At 44.6% G+C, this 19,612-nt stretch overlaps 1 long non-coding RNA gene across 1 annotated transcript in view; it reads right to left on the bottom strand.

Moving 5' to 3' along the window:
• The window catches only part of LOC141126696 (uncharacterized), an 885,136-nt gene that overhangs the window by 568,598 nt on the left and 296,926 nt on the right, over positions 1-19,612 (bottom strand). The window lies entirely within an intron of this gene.

Below are 19,612 nucleotides of genomic sequence, written 5' to 3'. Positions count from 1 at the left end.
GAGGGGGTGTCCTCCATTTTCTTGTAGCTCAGAGAGAGGGGGGAAGGAGTGTCCTCCATTTTCTTGTAGCTCAGGAGGAGGGGTGTTCTCCATCTTCCTGTAGCTCAGAGAGGGGGAGTCCTCTATTTTCTTGTAGCTCAGGGATTCAATCTTCCTGTAATAACACGATGACTTCTCATTGTTAAGAAGAAATGTGTCCATTGACAAAGATCTTCCTCCTTTATATACATGGGGGAGGGGTGTCCTCCATTTTCTTGTAGCTCAGAGAGGGGGCGGGCATCCTCCATTTTCTTGTAGCTCAGAGAGGGGGCAGGGCATCCTCCATTTTCTTGTATCTTAGAGGGAAGGGGCATCCTCCATTTTCTTGTAGATAAGAGAGGGGGAGGGGTGTCCTCCATTTTCTTGTAGCTCAGGGATTCAATCTTCCTGTAATGACACGATGACTTCTCATTGTTTAGAAGAAATATGTCCATTGATGAACATCTTCCTGCTGTATATACAATGTATCCATGGAGGAGGGGTGTCCTTCATTTTCTTGTAGCTCAGAGTGGGGGAAGGGGTGTCCTCCATTTTCTTGTAGCTCAGAGAGGGGGAGGGGTGTCCTCCATTTTCTTGTAGCTCAGGGATTCAATCTTCCTGTAATGACACGATGACTTCTCATTGTTTAGAAGAAATATGTCCATTGATGAACATCTTCCTGCTGTATATACAATGTATCCATGGAGGAAGGGTGTCCTTCATTTTCTTGTAGCTCAGAGTGGGGGAAGGGGTGTCCTCCATTTTCTTGTAGCTCAGAGGGGGGGGGACATCCTCCATTTTCTTTTAGCTCAGAGGGGGGGGGGGCATCCTCCATTTTCTTGTAGCTCAGAGAGAGGGATGGGGTGTTCTCCATTTTTTTGTAGCTCAGAAGGAGGGGTTTTCTCCATCTTCCTGTAGCTCAGAGAGGGGGAGGGGTGTCCAGCATTTTCTTGTAGCTCAGGGATTCAATCTTCCTGTAATTACACGATGACTTCTCATTGTTTAGAAGAAATATGTCCATTGATGAACATCTTCCTGCTTTATATACAATGTATCCATGGAGGAGGGGTGTCCTTCATTTTCTTGTAGTACAGAGAGAGAGGGAAGGGGTGTCCTCCATTTTCTTGTAGCTCAGAGAGAAGGAAGGGGTGTCCTCCATTTTCTTGTAGCTCAGAGAGAGGGAAGGGGTGTCCTCCATTTTCTTGTAGCTCAGCGAGAGGGAAGGGGTGTCCCCTCCATGTTCTTGGTAGCTCAGAGAGAGGGAAGGGGTGTCCTCCATTTTCTTGTAGCTCTGAAGGAGGAGGGGTGTTCTCCATCTTCCTGTAGCTCAGAGAGGGGGAGGGGTGTCCTCCATTTTCTTGTAGCTCAGGGATTCAATCTTCCTGTAATAACACGATGACTTCTCATTGTTTAGAAGAAATGTGTCCATTGATGAAAATCTTCCTCCTTTATATACAACAGGGGTTGGCAGATCTACAGTACCTGAACAACATGGGAGAAGTCAAAGATCACCGGCACAGTGTCGCCTCTTCACACCTGATTTAAACCTCTAATTGCCGTACTACCGTGTTGCAATCACATGCATTGCACGTAGGGTGACCACATTTCCAAACTGCCATTCAGGGACAATTTTGGACGGGGGGTTGAATGTAGTTTCGGGGTTGGCGAGATTTCGGCGACGAGTGATCTGTCGGGTGAATGGCTGGTTTTAGCACTTATATCATCCCAATACCATGCTTGAAATGTATTTCTATTACATTGTAATAATAGACCCCCCTCCCTTAGTACAGACCCCCTTCCCTCAGTATAGACCCCGCCTCAGTAGGGACCCCCTTCTACTAAATATAGACCCCCTCCCTCAGTCTGGCCCCCTCTCCACTAAGTATAAGCCTCCTTCCTCAGTACGGACCCCCCCCACTAACTATAGGCCCCCTCCCTCAGTACAGACCCCCCCACACTAACTATAGACCCCCCTCCCTCAATACGGACCCACCTCGCCACTAAGTATAGGCCCACTCCCTCAGTACAGACCCCCCCACTAACTATAGACCCCCTCCCTCAGTACAGATCCCCCTCTACTAACTATAGACCCCCTCCCTCAGTACGGCCCCCTCTCCACTAAATATAAGCCCCCTCCCTCAGTACAGACCCTCCCCCCACTAACTATAGGCCCCCTCCCTCAGTACGGCCCTCCTCCACTAACTATAGGCCCCCTCTCTCAGTACGGACCCCCCTCTCCACTAAGTATATACCCCCTCAGTAAAGACCCCCCTCCATCAAGTATAAATTCCCCTCCCTCAGTACAGACTTCCCCTCCTCAGTATAGACCCCCCACTAAATAAATACAGACCCCTTCTCCATCAGTATAGACCCCCCTCCCTCATTATAGACCCCCTTCAGTACTGACCCCCCTCCCTCATTATAGACCCCCCTAGGTACAGAACCCCCCACTAAGTACAGACCCCCCACCCCACAGTACAGACCCCTACTAAGTAGAGAACCCCCCACAGTACAGACCCCCCCTTCCACTTGTGCTAGTGGAGGGGTGGGTGTCAGAAACGTGCTGGGGGGGCACTTTTTACCCTTTTCCTGATCACTATCCATGTCCCTCCTCTGTCCATCTACATAAACATAATATAAGCTTAGAACAGACCTCAGATCAGCACCAGGAATGCACAGCGGTGTCCCTCTTCCCTCTCCATATACTTGTAAAGAGCCGAGGAGGGGGAGGCGGCTTCGGTCTGTTCTGCGGTACGAGGCAGGGAGACATCCAGGTAACAGTGCCCAGTGGATTAGTGTCTTTGAGGCTGCCCCCACTGACAGCCTCATCCGGCATGGTGGAGAGCATTAGGCGCGGAGGAGAAAGTTAACTTCTCCTCCGCTTTGCATGCTGGGCAGACTGTGAGGTCACTGGTTGCTAGCCGCCAGGCGGCTATAGCAACCAGTGACCAGAGTCTCAGGTGGAGCTGGAGGTAGAGGGAGCACCAGCGCTATGGCGGGGTTTGCAAAATTTTTATCATTTTGTTCACACAAATAAAGCTTTCTTTTGGTGGTATTTATGTTTTTTATTTTTTGTGATATAAGCGAAAAAAGAGCGGAAATTTGGAAAAAAACCCCAATATTTTCTTCTTTCTATTTTAAAAGAAATCCAATAAAATCGAATATTGTGATAAATTTAAGCCAAAATGTATTCTGCTACATGTTTTTGGTAAAAAAAATCCCATTAAAGTGTATAATAATTGGTTAGTGTGATCACGGACAGATGTAGACAGATGATCATGTACAGATGTGCACAGGTGATCATGAACATATGTGTGCAGATGATCATTGGGACATGTGATTTTACTGTTACATATGTGGGGGACAGGTGTTTTTACTGTGTGGGGACATGTGTTTTGGGGACATGTGTGTTAACTTTGTGTGTTTACATTGTGTGGGGACACTAGACTGGTGATCAGTGAGTAAAAAGCCGTAAAAAAACAGCTCATACTCACTGATCACCAGCCGGCTGCAGAAATTCGCTCTCCTCTGATCACTGACAACTTCTGTTTGAGGAGAGGAGAGCTGATTGCCTAGCAACCAGCTCTGTATTTGCATCACATGACGGCTGTGATTGGACACGGCCGTCATGTGATCAGGAGGGCCAATCACAGAGCCATCCTGCCGATCGGAGATGCGCCATGTCCAGGTGACACGAGCGCATCAGGATCCCGCCTCTGCTCGGGCACGCACGCGCAATCCCCCTCCTTCTGAGGGACGTTCCTGAACTTCCACTCAGAAGGAGAGAGCGCCCACTCGGACGTTTATATACAGTGGCCGGGGTGGGAAGTACTTAAAAATGAAAACTTTTAACATTAGGACACTTACCTGTCCTGGTGTCCAGCGATGTAGGCACTGCTGGTCGGGTGCTGCAGCCGCCATTGCTGGTAGGGGAACCCGACAGTGTAGCCTTTCAGCTTTATGGCCATGTCCCTACTGCGCATACGCGAAGTGCGCCGTGCTCTCTCACTGACCCGGCAGAATGGGAAGGAGGGGTGAGGAAGAGGTGGGCCAGGCTGCGGCCCGGTCTCCCAGAAGTGGGGACAGGGTACCCCGTCCCCGAAAGGTGCCAAATGTGGCACCGGAGGCAGGGAGGTAAGTGGAAGTTCCACATATTGCCTCCTCACCACCTGTCAAACACACTCGGATCACTTTGCAGAGGAGCAGCAGTGCCTGCTGCACTTGTGAATGAGCCCTTAGTTGCATTAGGTAGCTACACCCTTAGGGCTCCTTCACATGTAAAGTTGGGGGGGGTGGGATTTTATGGCCCCCAATCCCTAACTCCTTTGGTGTACACATGCCACAGCAGGAATTAAGCCCCCTGTTGCTATAGGTGGGTGCTACTGCCTGCCAATCGCGACAAATTCAAGTAAATGGGGCTACTTTGCAAGCGCCCTGCAACTGCATAGTCCAAGGGGTTAAAGCAGGTGGTGAGAAAGCAACATAATTGTGCTATTATGCCCGGTGTATATCGCTTCACACTGACCTAAAGATCTCTTTTTTCCTGCTGCTGACACCACTCTGGAGACTGCCAGCCGGGATTAGAGGTGGAGGTAAAGGCTTAAGGCACGTTGGGTCTCTGTAAAAGGAGATCTAGGGAGCTGGTAAGCAGCAGTATTTCCTGTGGTGGAGGCACTTTTTGCAACATACCCCTATACTCATCACGTCCAGTGTTGGAACTGCATGTCACCATTTATGAAAGATCTTTAAGCCACCCCCTGGAAGAGTGTCTATATTAGTGGACTTTTTGTTTTTGATTACTTTTTGGTCTGTTGTAGCGGACTTTTATATTCAAACAATTTTTATTTCATTTATGAAATGTTTTGATATATATGATAATATATAAGGAAGGAATTAGTGGGACTTTATATGAGGTATAGGGGTGCCGCTCAGGTCCCCCCCCTCCATCCCGATTGTATGAAAATAATGAAAAATAAAAAATAAAAAAGTGGCGGGACTTTATATAAACACACGGGGGCAAAAATAAAATTGATAGCTTTTAATGGATACAAATTGTCATAGAGTTTTTGTATTCAAATAATTCAATGCATGATGCTATATAAAACTATTCGTACAACTACTACAATTCATTGGAGCCAGAAAAAATATACATACATACATATTCCAACAAGGAATCAATACATGATATATAGTATAAAAACATTTAGAGCATGATTGCATGATTGAATGGAGAAAATAATCATATATGAAAAATAAAAAAAGAGTAGTTTTTTTAGGAAGGAGAAAACCAATTAATATGGAACGGCCTGACCAGATGCATCATTGTATACACTAGGTTGTTGTTGGCTCTACGCGTTTCAAGGTCTTTAACCTATCATCAGGAGCAAGGAACCATAGTGAAAATCTAAAAAATAAATGAATAAAGGGAAAATATTTTTATTAAAAGGAAAAAGAAAAAAAGAGAAAAAGAGAAAAAAAGGAAAAAGAAAAAAACGGAAAAAGAAAAAAAAACAAAAAAAAACACACAAAACAGGCAGGAAGGGTCCTCCCTGATGGACCCGAACTGCCTGTACACTTACATGGTGGTCCACACAGTGGTGGTGCGGCCACGAAATCCCCAGACCAAACCAAATATGCCCCGCACGGGAGCTGAGGGGACATGCTGCGGCGGGCAAAACACAAAAATGAACGACGCCCCGCAGGAGTAACAGTGTGGAAAGTGGTGGAACAATGGAACCAAATCTAGAAAGGAAAAAAGAGATATGTTGCTGTGGGGTGGACAAAGACAAAAAGTGAGAAGAAATAAATTAGAGAATGAAAGAATAGAGCAAGGGAAGGGAATAAGAAAGGGTGAAGAAAATTAGTGTGAATGGAAAAAAGAAGTGAGAATATAAAAGGGGTGAAAAGAAAAAAGGAGACTGAAAAAGAAGATATATATCTTTTCATTATCCTGTTTTTTGTGCACTTATCACGGGTGATAGTGAACACTTTTATATATAAGTGTATACTGGCATGACTCGGAAAGATTCATGTAGAGAATCTTAATATACAGCACAGCTTATTATTTTGTATGTTAGTTTGAATGCGTGTGTCTTGCATTTATTAGTTGCAGCTAATTCACAGATATTAAGTTTAATTTATATTTAAATGTACAATTTTTTTTTGTTTTTGGGATAGCGCAGTAAGGACACTTTTGGAATGTGCGAGATCTGCAAGGATGAGATCCAGGAAGAAATACAGTCTGGCTTCAGATGCCCACACTTAAGATGGCCATGGCCTTCTGTAAGTTTATAAACTAACAAACTACTGCTATAAACTAACAAAACAGACCTTAGTTTACAGACTAACTTTACTAGAATACATTAAGCTTGTGTATTATAGGGGTATTTTTATTTAAAAAGTATAATTTCGGCCGGAACACCACTTTAATATGCAAATCTTCGCAAAAGCTGAATGCTCACAGAGCGCTTACCTCCATTAGGAGTATAAGGAGCCTTGAAAGTATCCTGTAGTGGGAATGGATACACCGCGGTGGGACTCCGGTTGATGGCTATACCGGGAGGTACAGTATTTTTAAGATGCTAGTGACGTCCAGCCATGTTGTAGTCTCACTACGCTGATGGTCCGCTGCTCCTTCAGACCCCACCGTGACTGGATGCCACTCCGGTTCCAACCGTTTAGAAGAAAGATGAAAGAAAGCCTCCCATAGTGTAATATGTAAAACAATTCGGTTTATTCAAGTGCCAAGTGAATCCTTACATAAAAGCAGTAAAAAATAGGCGATTTCAATGAAATATGATATTTTACATCACGTCCAGTTTGTTACAACATCCGACCACGCCCTACGTGTTACGTCACAGCACGTGACTTCATCAGAGGAACCGGATTGGTTGCTGGGCGATTCTATTTATGAGCAGAAACAGGAAGTGTAATCGTGGCCATCTTGTTAGAGAAATAGTCTCCAACATAGCGGTGGCCATTTTATAGGTAGGAAAAGGTGGACTACAGCTGTGATTCTAATAAGGTGTCTTCAACATAGTGGCAGCCGTTTTATGGGTAGGAAAAGGCTGAAGCAATGATTCTAATAAATAGATATTGGCGGCCATTTTATTGAAGAAAATGTCTCCACTTCCACAGCTAAACTAAAAATCATATTGATAAACAAAGACTAATAATAATGGAAATTCATGGATCATGATACAAATACCATCGATTGGGTAAGACAAAGAGTGAACAATATTAAGAGAGGGATGTAATCCAAAATGACAAGTCCTGATACTAAAGTAAAAAATTACTTAAAAAACAATAAAAATCTAATTCTACATTGAGGTCATCAGGTGTGAGAGTATGTAGAGTGTGTATCCATAAAGATTCCTTTTGACTAATGGTTCTAACCTTGTGTGCCCCCCTCCATGATTTATTATACCTCTGAATTCCCCAAAATTGTAAATGTTTGGGGTCGTTGTTGTGCACCTGTGCAAATTGTCTGGAAACATTATGTTTGGGGAAGCCTTTTATAATGTTCTGGACATGTTCCCTGATCCTAACCATAAGGGGTCTCTTAGTTCTACCCGCATACTGTAAATTACAGCTGCATTGAAGGACATAACTACCCCTTCAGTGTGACAACTGACAAAATCTTTAATGGGGTGTTTTTGTCCAGTATTAGTAGATGTAAACTCTGTGCGTTTCAATTGTGACTTCTTGGAATGTTGACATGCGAAACAATGTTTACAAGGATAAAATCCTTTGCCATTGAAAAAAGTGTAACGCCTGGTTGGAGGGGGTTCAATAACATTCTTTACAATGATGTCTCTCAAAGTGGGTGCTCTTTTATACACTATGTGGGGTTTATCAGGGAGAATATCCTTAAAGCGTCTGTCACTTTTTAGTATATGCCAAACCATCTTCCTAAGCTGGCATAGGCCTTCCCACGCTGGGTTGCTGCTGTTCATGGAATGCGTTCAAAAGTACCACTTAATCCCAGCTGGCCACTTCCGTTTCATCTGGTTCTGCTGAAGGTTTGAGATTCCATCAGAAGATTTGATGACCTTGTCTTTTTTTTTCTCTCTGTCCAGATATTGCTCCTCTCCGTTGAATAATCACACAGCACAACTGGAAGAGATCTGAACTTACAAAGTGCTAAGTGCGTTTTTATATTCCTACCACTTCTTCTGGGGGCTGAAATTCCTCTGATTGGGGTTTATTTTAATGACTCTGAATAGTCAGATCTCTTTTTGGGGTTAAGTTTGCACAGAACAATTCTTGTCCCCGGAAACTTTAAGACGCAAGGACTAAAGTGTAACTAAGGGCAAAATCAACAGTTGCATAAATGGTGCAATCTGCCATTAGCATAGACTTTTTTTTTTTTCCCGAGTCTCCCCTTGTAACATTTTTATTACCTGTTGTAAAGAGGGGGGAATAATTGGGACTTTGAATGAGACGTAAGGGAAAGTTTACGCCTCCATCCCTAAACCAAATCAGTGGAACCAAATCATTTCAAGTAGATATAAACATCGGTATGAACAGAACAGTATAACTCACCCGGAGCAGATGCATCAATTATAACAACTAAAGACTGGACCGTGCAAGACCATCTCTTTGGTAGAACACTATGTGTATTTTCACTCCAGCGGGCCTGGAGATAGTTTCCTTGCTTCACCATGATCTAATAAGAAGTCCCACAAGCCATGTCATGAAGACCTTCACATATCTCGCACTATGGGGGATTGCATTTGTGCTCCTGGTTTTCCCGTTTGGTCCTCTTCCTCAGCTCCCGGGACTGACATGTTTGGACAACCCCTGGCATGCGGTATCGCACAGTCCAGTCTTCAGTTGTTATAATCGATGCATCCGCTCCTGATGAGTGGATAGAGTCCGTGAAATGCGTCAAGCCCACCTAGATGCATCCATATTACATCGACATTAATAGACAGTCAAACAACTTTTTTTGTCATATTCTGTGGAGCCTTTTTACCCTTTATTTTTGGGGATTAATATGTATATTTTTTAATTCTAATGTACCATGCTGTCAATACTTTATAACCTATGTACAGGCGGTCCCCGGGTTACAAACAAGATAGAGACTGTAGGTTTGTTCTTAAGTTAAATCTGTTTGTAAGTTGGAACAGGTACATTTTGTAAGTGTAGCGCCAGCCAAAAATCTATTTATAAGCTTTTTGGATAACATAGAGAAGGGTTATCACCCCTGTAACATTTGTTTGGCTGTCTGTGCCCTTGTTCAGAAGATTTCACCTCACTTTCTGTCCCAATGACAATTGGATTTTGAAAATTTGGGGTTATTAGGGAAACAAGGATTGGTGATAAAGCATCAATGGAGACACCTTTTTCCCATATTAACTCTTATGCCGCGTACACACGGTCGGACATTGATCGGACATTCTGACAACAAAATTCATTAGATTTTTTCCAACGGATCTTGGCTCAAACTTGTCTTGCATACACACGGTCGCACAAAGTTGCCGGAAAATCCGATAGTTCTGAACGCGGTGACGTCAAACATGTACGTTGGGACTATAAACGGGGCAGTAGCCAATAGCTTTCGTCTATTCATTTATTCTGAGCATGAGTGGCACTTTGTGCGTATGATTTGTCTACACACGATCGGAATTTAAAGGATCGGATTTTGTTGTCGGAAAATTTTATATCCTGCTCTCAAACTCTGTGTGTCGGAAATTCCGATGGAAAAAGTCTGAAGGAGCCCACACACGGTCGGAATTTCCGACAACACAATCCGATCGCACTTCCTCCATCGGAAAATCCGACCGTGTGTACAGGGCATTACAGGAGAGAATTTCCCTTCCTAGGGGTAGATTTACTCTCACTTCCTGTTGTCTCCCTCTGTTTGTAAGTAGGAGTCCTTTGTAATTTGGGGACCGCCTGTATATTGATATTTTTTTGCTACTTCGATGCATGTTATACTGTTCTATGGTTTGCTATTTATTGGTCCAGTAATAAATATACAGATGTTTATATCTACTTGAAATTATTTGGTTCCACCACACACACTTTATTCAAAGTTCCAAATTCCCCCATTTTTTATTACCTTTTGATGCTCCCAGTAGATCTGTGTGCGTTTTTTTCCCCCTACTTCCTGTAGAAGGCCAAGATACTTAGGGAAAAAAATGACAGTTGGAGGGGTTGAGAAACACCATATAACACGGCTGGGGGTGCTTACAACTGTCAGTTTTCATTCATATGGTGGTTTAAACCTTAAAAAACCTGTTGCTGTAACTGCTTTGGAAGCGTTAGCGGAAGTTGGGCTTTACTTGTGTGTCTTACTTATAATCTATCTAAGACTTCCCTGTACAGGGTGATAACACTGCTGTGTAATGTTACTGCAGAATGATGAGGGTTGTCATCCTGTTACAGAAGGTGGGAAAATAACAGATCTACAGACAGGATAACAGGTGATAAAACGATGTTGCGGAGGGAACTCTGGGAATTCTAATGACAGATTACATTACACATTAAGTTAGAAGACTTCCTGCTGTTGGTCTTATGTTTGAATTGTATTCTGATATTTACTGTATTGCTGTAAAAGGTGTAAATGATTGCCCACATGTTTCCTGTAGTAGCGGGGACTACAAACTTATATTAGGAATATTAGGATGGGTACCTACCCAAGGGGGTCACCTTTTTGCATTTGGGGAAACATTTTTGCGTGGTTTCTTAAATTCCATTAACCACTTAAGGACCAGCCTCGTTTTGGATTTTAGGTGTTTACATGTTTAAAACAGGTTTTTCTGCTAGAAAATTACTTAGAACCCCCAAACATTATATATGGTTTTTCTTCTAACACCCTAGAGAATACAATGGCGGTCATTGCAATACTTTTTTTTGCACCGTATTTGCGCAGCGGTCTTATAAGCGCACTTTTTTTGGAAAAAATTCACTTTTTTGAATAAAAAAATAAAACAACAGTAAAGTTATCCCAATTTTTTTTTATATTGTGAAATATAATGTTACGCCAAGTAAATTGATAACCAACATGTCATGCTTGAAAATTGCGCCCGCTCGTGGAATGGCGTCAAACTTTTACCCTCAAAAATCTCCATAGGCGACGTTTAAAAAATTCTACAGGTTGCATATTTTGCGCTACAGAGGAGGTCTAGGGCTAGAATTATTGCTCTCGCTCTACCGGTCGCTGTGATACCTCACATGTGTGGTTTGACCACCGTTTTCATATGCGGGCGCTACTCGCATATGCGTTCGCTTCTGCGCGCGAGCTCGTCGGGACAGGGGGGTTTTAAAATTTTTTTTTTAATTTTTATTATTTATTTTACAATATTTTATTTATTTTTACACTGTTTAAAAAAAAAAAAATTGTGTCACTTTTATTCCTATTACAAGGATGTAAACATCCCTTGTAATAGAAAAAAGCATGGCAGGACCTCTTAAATATGAGATCTGGGGTCAAAAAGACCTCAGATCTCATATTTACACTAAAATGCAATAAAAAAAAAAAAAAAAAAAGTCATTTAGAAAAATGACATTTGAAAAAATATGCCTTTAAGAGGCGTGGACGGAAGTGACGTTTTGACGTCGCTTCCGCCCAGCAGTGTCATGGAGACGAGTGAGCGCCATCTTGGCCTCACTCGTCTTCAGACACACCAGAGAGCAGGACGCGATCGCCTCCGCCGCTACCGACGGCTCCGGTAAGCGGCGGAGGGCACCGGATCGCGGCGGGAGGGGGGGCCCTCTCCTGTCACCGATAAAAGTGATCTCGCGGCGAATCCGCCGCAGGGACCACTTTTATCTGAAAGCCGGCCGCCGCACGAAAACGGGGATACTGGGGTTATGGCAGCTAGCTGCTGCCATAACAACGATATCCCCGTTCAAACTTAGGACGTACATCGTCGTGCGGCGGTCGGGAAGTGGTTAATGACACCGACAAGGGGAGTCTCACTTACTTCACTAACAATAGGTGAGCCAATCACAGGCCAGTAACATTTCATGGTTTCTCAGTGTAATTGCAGAATGTTTAATCTCCATTGGTCCAATGGATTCCTAGTCCTTCCAGATAACATTTACTTCTTATGTGGGAGGAGCACCCTAAAAATGTCTTCCCTTCCCATCACTTCCCACCCATAGCTGTACTTTAGGTTATGTTGCCCCTCCCATATCTGTAAGGGAAAGCCTCAATTTCTCCCAATACTCCCCTGGCCTTCCAGTGAGAAGAAACATTTTCTCTGGAGTGGATATGTTTTATGCAGTGAGCCCTTCATAGATGAAGGTGAGGAATCTAAGTCATCTAAGATAAGTAAGATGAACCCGTGTACTGGAGTCATGGATCAGATAACCAATGAGACCATTGATGTTATAGGAGAGCTGACAGCAGACGTGTCTCCATCACCTAAGGTGGTGTCACAGAACTGCACTGTCTCTTTTCTTCTGAAACCCGAGGACTTCCATGGACGTCCTCCCGGCGGGAAGTGGTTAAAGGACAAAGAGGGACATAGAATTATAGTGCCCCAACAATGGAGAGTAATGAGAAATATGATAAATTACAATCGCATTACCTCCTCCACTGATTCTTCCAGCAAAGTCTCCTCTCTAATTCCTCCCACATGGAGCTACCTGTCTGTAGCTTACATCACTTTCTATCTGGACCTTACATCACTTCCCATCTGTACCTTACATCACTTCCTGTCTGTACCTTTTGTCACTTCCTGGCTGCACTTTTTGTCACTTCCTGTCTGTACCTTACATCACTTCCTATCTGGATCTTACATAACTTCCTGTCTGGATCTTACATCACTTCCTGTCTCCACCTTTCATCACTTCCGGTCTGGACCTTACATCACTTCCTGTCTGTACCTTTCGTCACTTGCTGTCTGTACCTTACCCCACTTCCTGTCTGTACTTCACATCACTTCCTGTCTGTACCTTACATCACTTCCTGTCTGGACCTTACCTCACTTCCTGTCTGCACCTTTCATCACTTCCTGTCTGTACCTTACCCCGCTTCCTGTCTGTACTTCACATCACTTCCTGTCTGTATCTGACATCACTTCTTGCCTGTACTTAAAGAGGAGGTCCAGCCTCCTCGTGAAAAATTAAAAGTCAGCACCTACAAATACTGCAGCTGCTGACTTTTAATATATGGACACTTACTTGTCCAGGGATCCTGCGATGTCGGCACCCCAGCCGATCTTCGGATCGGCTGTCGGGTGCTGCCACCATTCCTGGTAAGGGAACCCAGCAGTGAAGCCTTTCAGCTTCAGAGCCGATACCCTACTGCGCATGCCGGTGAAGGAGGAAGGAGGAGGGGGGCCGAACTTTCAAGAGATGGCGCTGGGAGTGGGGAACGGTACCCATTTCCCCCCCTACCGAAAGGTGCCAAGTGTGGCACTGGAGGGGGGTGGAGATGGAAAAGCAGAATTTCCAATTTTGAGTGGAGCTCCACTTTAACATCACTTTCTGTCTGTACCTTACATCACATCCTGCATCTGTACTTTACATCACTTCCTGTCTTCCTTACAGTCTCTGTAAAAGTGTGATTGCCACCTTGTGGAGCTCGGAAGGACTGCAGGCTTAGGAAATGTCACAGGAAGCTGAAGTCAAAGTCAAGTGTGTTGGATTACTGCAAGCTTTATTAACCACTTGACCTCCGGAAGGTTTTACACCCTTCATGACTGGGGCATTTTTTGATATTCAGCACTGCGCTATTTTAACTGGCAATTGCTCAGTCATGCAACGCTGTGCCCAAACACGCTGCAAGGCACTGCGGGCTGCACAGGGTCCGGTATGAAATGGGGGGGGGGGGGGGGCGCATTTCCCCATACCACTTTTATGGCAAATTACTTGCATTTAAGCCTTCAAAATGGGCACTTTCAATTTTTCCTGTTCGGCTCCCATAGACTTTAATGGGGTTTGCTGTTCGGGTTAGAACTTTTCGGCCCATCTCTACCTATCACAATTTTGGGAAGCTATAAAATGGCAGGACAATAAAAACATCCCCCAAATGCCCCGATTTTGGAAAGTATACACTCCAAGGTATTTGCTGAGAGGCATGTTGAATCCAAAGAAAATCTTATGTTTTGCTACCATTGTTGTTGAAATGACAGAGTGTATTGTCATTGAAATGCATGAAAATTATTATATTCTCATATCTATGCCTTGCCAATTGCAGCAGAGAACATGGACATATGATGAACCCGGTCTGTGGACCAATATGACTGCATCTCATTCTTTTTTGTAATGCCCATGTTAAGTGTTACACCCAAAAAAAAGTCTTAAATTCAGAAAACATGACAGGTTTCCACTTCAATGTCCTGGCAAGGTGTGAGTTTGGGTTGGCGGTGATGTACTGGTCAGCATAAAGTTTTCTTTGGTCCACAATCAAATTATAGACGTCTTAGGTGAAAAACAGCTCAAAAAAGTCTCAAGGGGGGGTTATTAGGTTCGCTGTTTCCACCTGAACCCCGGACTGGGCTGTGATTGGGGGGATGTTGGGTGCTGCTGAATCTGGGGGCAGCCAATTGGCACCTCTGGAAGGCTACCATGGGCTCTATGGGCCTGTGTTCAAATTCTTGGTGGCTGCGTTTGCATTTTGCTACTAGTGCTGGCCTCCTCACCAGCTTGTACTGCATCTCTGGCGCCCGCTACATCACCATGAGATACGGCGGTGCTGGTGTGTAAAAGGCCAGGATCTACGAGGCCGCTGGTGTACTGCTAGTACTGGCACTCTGCTACATATGAGCATAACTCTTCTTTTCTAGCACCTCAGATACCTGGGCTTGAGTACGCCTGATCTTAGCAGGGTCATCTTTGCCATCCTCTGAGCTCCCTGTCAGGGTTCCGCTGCTTTCTACAGGTTCACATTCTGAGCCGGATCCTGACAGAGAGGTTCCCATCTCAACACCATTCCCCCCCAAAATCACCACTCCTATCACACCTCTCCAAATTTCCCTTCCTAGAACAATTTTTGCCTCCAACACAAATCCCCTCCCCCCAGTCTCCTTGTGGTGCCCCCAAACCTAACATGATACCACAGTGCCCAGGGCAGCCATCCCTCCTGCCCACTCCTTGTCCCGGCCCTGCGAGCGCGTCTCCCCTGTACTGTACAGCTATATAAAGAGAGCAAGGCAGCCCCCCGGTGGTGAACATTGGTAATACCTGATGTCCTCAGTGCTGGTGGAGCTGGATGTCCATAGGAGTCTGACCACATTCATTACAAGGTGTGTGATGCTGTTTTTTGGCAGCTTAGGAGTGGGTGAGTGCATATGAGTGCTTGACTTAGACCCCATACGCACTATACAACGTTTGTTGTCAGATTTCCTTCAGATTTACCAAAACCATGTAGTGCAAGGGCCGGCCTGATTGCATACAAATTGAAACTCCTAAGGTTTGACCTCATATTATATGGTTTTGGTAAATCTGAAGGAAATCTGACAACAAACATTGTATAGTAAAATATATAAAGATTTTGCGCAATATTAAATAAAATTACAATAAATGGATAAATAAATAAATATATTCACGTGTGTCATACATGTGCAAATTGCATAGTAAGCGAAGTAGAACGTGACAATAGAGGTGCAAATTAGTGAGCTATTACTACAAAGGATGAATTATCTCTATAATGTAGCATCTAGCTATAATCGTTATCTACTAATAGTGATTGATTAATAGCAGCAAGACGTGCGTGAAAACACAATTAAAAGTAATCATTGATTAAAGCATAATAAAAAACATAATAAAACGCACAATCCAAAAAACTGGTGCAGGTGAATATAAAACATATATGTATAAAACTTGGGACATCACTCCATAATCTCATGAGAGATAGTAGGTTAAGGGAAATACTCATCAGCACTCTGTTAAAATGGAAAATAAAGTGCTATTGGAGAATAATGGGTTAAAAATGAGAAAGTCTATGAATAAATGCCGTTTTTCTATTCAGTTATGATGCATAAGGTAGACTGGGTGCGTGACCCTGCTGGTGGTGTATCCTCTAATGGTCTCTTAGGACCCTCACCTTCATATTGTAGAAAAACAGCATTCAATAGTACAGGATTTGTTGTTCTGGCAGCTGTCACCGAAATCTCTGCTCTCTCTGTAGTTAATCCTCAGTCCGTCACTCTCTGTATCTCCAAGGTGGCTCTCTCAATAGCAGGGGAGATAAAACAGAAAACAGAGGTTCCACTAGTGTATTAAAGTTTTTAAAACCGGGGGGAATTTATTTAAAGTAATGCTCTTACATTTATAAAATATAAAACAGGCAGAGTAATGATAAGAAGGGTTGAGGCGTTGTCAGTGCCCTCTCACTTGTGCTTCAAAATGTGTAGAACCGCTCAGCCAATCCCTACGCGTTACGACACCGTCACGTGTCTTCATCTGGGGAACTGGATTGGCTGCTGAGGGTTAGCTTAAATATAATGGGACCGGAAGTTCTCGGGCCGCCATTTTACTTATGGTTTATGTTCTTTTAGTCTAGCGCCATTTTTCTTGAGACTAAGGAGAGTTTTGTAATCTCCATTTTGTTGGAGGTATATGCTATTATTCCTCTATCACAGGTTCATATATGCGCGCGGCCATTTTTTTGGTGGCATACTTGTTATAATGTCATGGCTAATATACACTGCGATCTGACGTGAAAGCGTCACATTGTATGGATTAACAATGGATTGAGATTGGTTGTCTAATTTATATGGATATTAATTATTGGGGTTGTGCATATAAATAATAAATGTGTATTAAAGCGCCCCTGAATCTCATAATGCATCTTCAATGGATTTAATAATTGCTGTATTTTGAGCTATATACTTAGTATGTAAATGAAGCAGGTATGAGAGTGCTCTGATAAACTACCTCATGAATAAATTAATTCATTCTATGCATAGATCATTTACATACAACGAAAACATTAAATAACTTTTTATTTAAAATTCAATCAATACCAGGAAATAAAAATAAAAATAAAAATATACATATATATATATATATATATATATATATATGTAAACATATATATAAAATATTTAATTGTGATAATTATAGATAAAAACTTCAATTATATAAATATCCTATTTGTTAAAAGATGTTTTATACCATGCAATGATAACATAGTATAATAGTAGGGCCATACATCCTATGTCGCTAGGATAAGTATGTCCAATGAATTAAAAATTTATATATATTGCATACTACAAATATACTGTCCAATTCTATATGGGTGGTTATTAAAAATTGCTTAAAAAAACAATTCAGATCGAACTCTACGTTTAAACCCCCAGGTACAAGGGTCCGCAAGATGTGAATCCATTTGGATTCTTTGCGGCTGATATCTCTAATCAAATGGCTTCCTCTCCATGACGGTTTATGTTTTTCTATTCCCCAAAATTGGAGATGTGTGGGGTCTTTATTGTGTACTAGTGCAAAATGTCTTGACACATTATGTTTAGGGAAACCAGATTTTATATTTTGTACGTGCTCTTGTATTCGTGTCTTCAGTGCTCTTTTTGTGCGGCCTGCGTATTGGAGGTTACAGCTACATTGTAATATATAGACCACCCCTTCTGTATGGCACCCTATAAAGTCTCTAATATTATAGGTTTGCCCTGTATTGGTGGCTATAAATTCTTTGCGTTCTCCTTGAAATTTTCTCGCATGTCGGCATGCATAGCAATTGTGACAGGGATAAAAACCTTTCCCTGAAAAGAATGTAAATGTGGGCGCTGGGGGGGGATCAACTACTGATTTCACTATTAGGTCTCTAATAGTTGGTGCTCTTTAATAGACAATGTTAGGCTTTTCCGGTAATATTCCCTTTAGATCTTTGTCATTTTTTAAAATGTGCCAGTGTTTTTGGATCACCCTTGCTACATCTTTGTATTGTGTGTTGAAGTCTAGGATTATGCTAGGTGCCTCTTGTTGCAGCCTCACATTTTTGTAAATCTTTTCTTCTATCTTTTCATGTGACAACACTGAAGAAATGACACTTTGCTACAATGTAAAGTAGTGAGAGTACAGCTTGTATAACAGTGTAAATTTGCTGTCCCCTCAAAATAACTCAACACACAGCCATTAATGTCTAAACCGCTGGCCCCTAAGTGAAAATGTCCAAATTGGACCCAATGAGCCATTTTCCCTCCCCAATTTCATGTGACTTGTTGGTGTTATCGCTCTCACTCTCTCATACTGGTCACTGGAAGTTCAGCATGGCACCTCATGGCAAAGAACTCTCTGAGGATCTGAAAAAAAAAGAATTGTTGCTCTACATAAAGATGGTCTAGGCCAGGGGTCCTCAAACTACGGCCCGCGGGCCACATGCGGCCCGCCGAGGACATTTATCCGGCCCACCCCACCCAGGGCCGGATTCCCGACAGGCCAGGCTCGGGCAGGTCCACTCTGCTTCGGCAGGGAGCATATCCGCTCCGCTCAAGGCGCCTCCCCCACCCCAGTCATTGATGGAGGGCTCCGTGTGCCGCGCTGCATGCTGGGAAGTGTAGTTTCCAGCACAGTCCCGCGCGGATTCACGTCTTCCTCACGTGGCAGACAGGAGGCGCGGAGGGTGACAGCGAGAGCGGAGGCTTCAGGCAACAGCCTACTAACAAGTGAGGACCCCTGTCCATCCCACTGTCCCCCTGTCCACCCCTCTGTCCCCCTGTCCACCCCACTGTCCCCCTGTCCACCCCACTGTCCCCCTGTCCACCCCCTGTCCACCCCACTGTCCCCCTGTCCACCCCACTGTCCCCCTGTCCCCCCCTCTGTCCCCCTGTCCCCCCTCTGTCCCCCTGCCCCCCCCTCTGTTCATCCCACTGTCCCCCTGTCCATCCCTCTGTCCCCCTGTCCATCCCTCTGTCCCCCTGTCCACCCCTCTCTCCCCCTGTCCACCCCTCTGTCCATCCCACTGTCCCCCTGTCCATCCCTCTGTCCCCCTGTCCATCCCTCTGTCCCCCTGTCCACCCCTCTGTCCATCCCACTGTCCCCCTGTCCATCCCTCTGCCCCCCTGTCCATCCCTCTGTCCCCCTGTCCACCCCTCTGTCCCCCTGTCCATCCCACTGTCCCCCTGTCCATCCCTCTGTCCCCCTGTCCATCCCACTATCTCCCTGTCCATCCCTCTGTCCCCCTGTCCACCCCTCTGTCCCCCTGTCCACCCCTCTGTCCCCCTGTCCACCCCTCTGTCCATCCCACTGTCCCCCTGTCCATCCCTCTGTCCCCCTGTCCATCCCACTGTCCCCCTGTCCACCCCTCTATCCATCCCACTGTCCCCCCCACTGTCCCTCTGTCCACCCCACTGTCCCCCCCTCTGTCCCCCTGTCCATCCCTCTGTCCCCCTGTCCACCCCTCTGTCCATCCCACTGTCCCCCTGTCCACCCCACTGTCCCCCTGTCCCCCCCTCTGTCCCCCTGTCCACCCCTCTGTCCCCCTGTCCACCCCACTGTCCACCCCACTGTCCCCCTGTCCACCCCACTGTCCCCCCTCTGTCCCCCTGTCCACCCCCCTGTCCCCCTGTCCACCCCTCTGTCCATCCCACTGTCCCCTTGTCCATCCCTCTGTCCCCCCCTCTGTCCCCCTGTCCCCCTGTCCATCCCTCTGTCCCCCTGTCCACCCCTCTGTCCCCCT

Source organism: Aquarana catesbeiana, linkage group LG02 (assembly GCF_042186555.1).
Source record: "Aquarana catesbeiana isolate 2022-GZ linkage group LG02, ASM4218655v1, whole genome shotgun sequence".
NCBI classification, from domain to species: Eukaryota; Metazoa; Chordata; class Amphibia; order Anura; family Ranidae; genus Aquarana; species Aquarana catesbeiana.
Note: the sequence above shows the minus strand (reverse complement) of the source record. Positions and strands in the feature narration are given on the sequence as shown.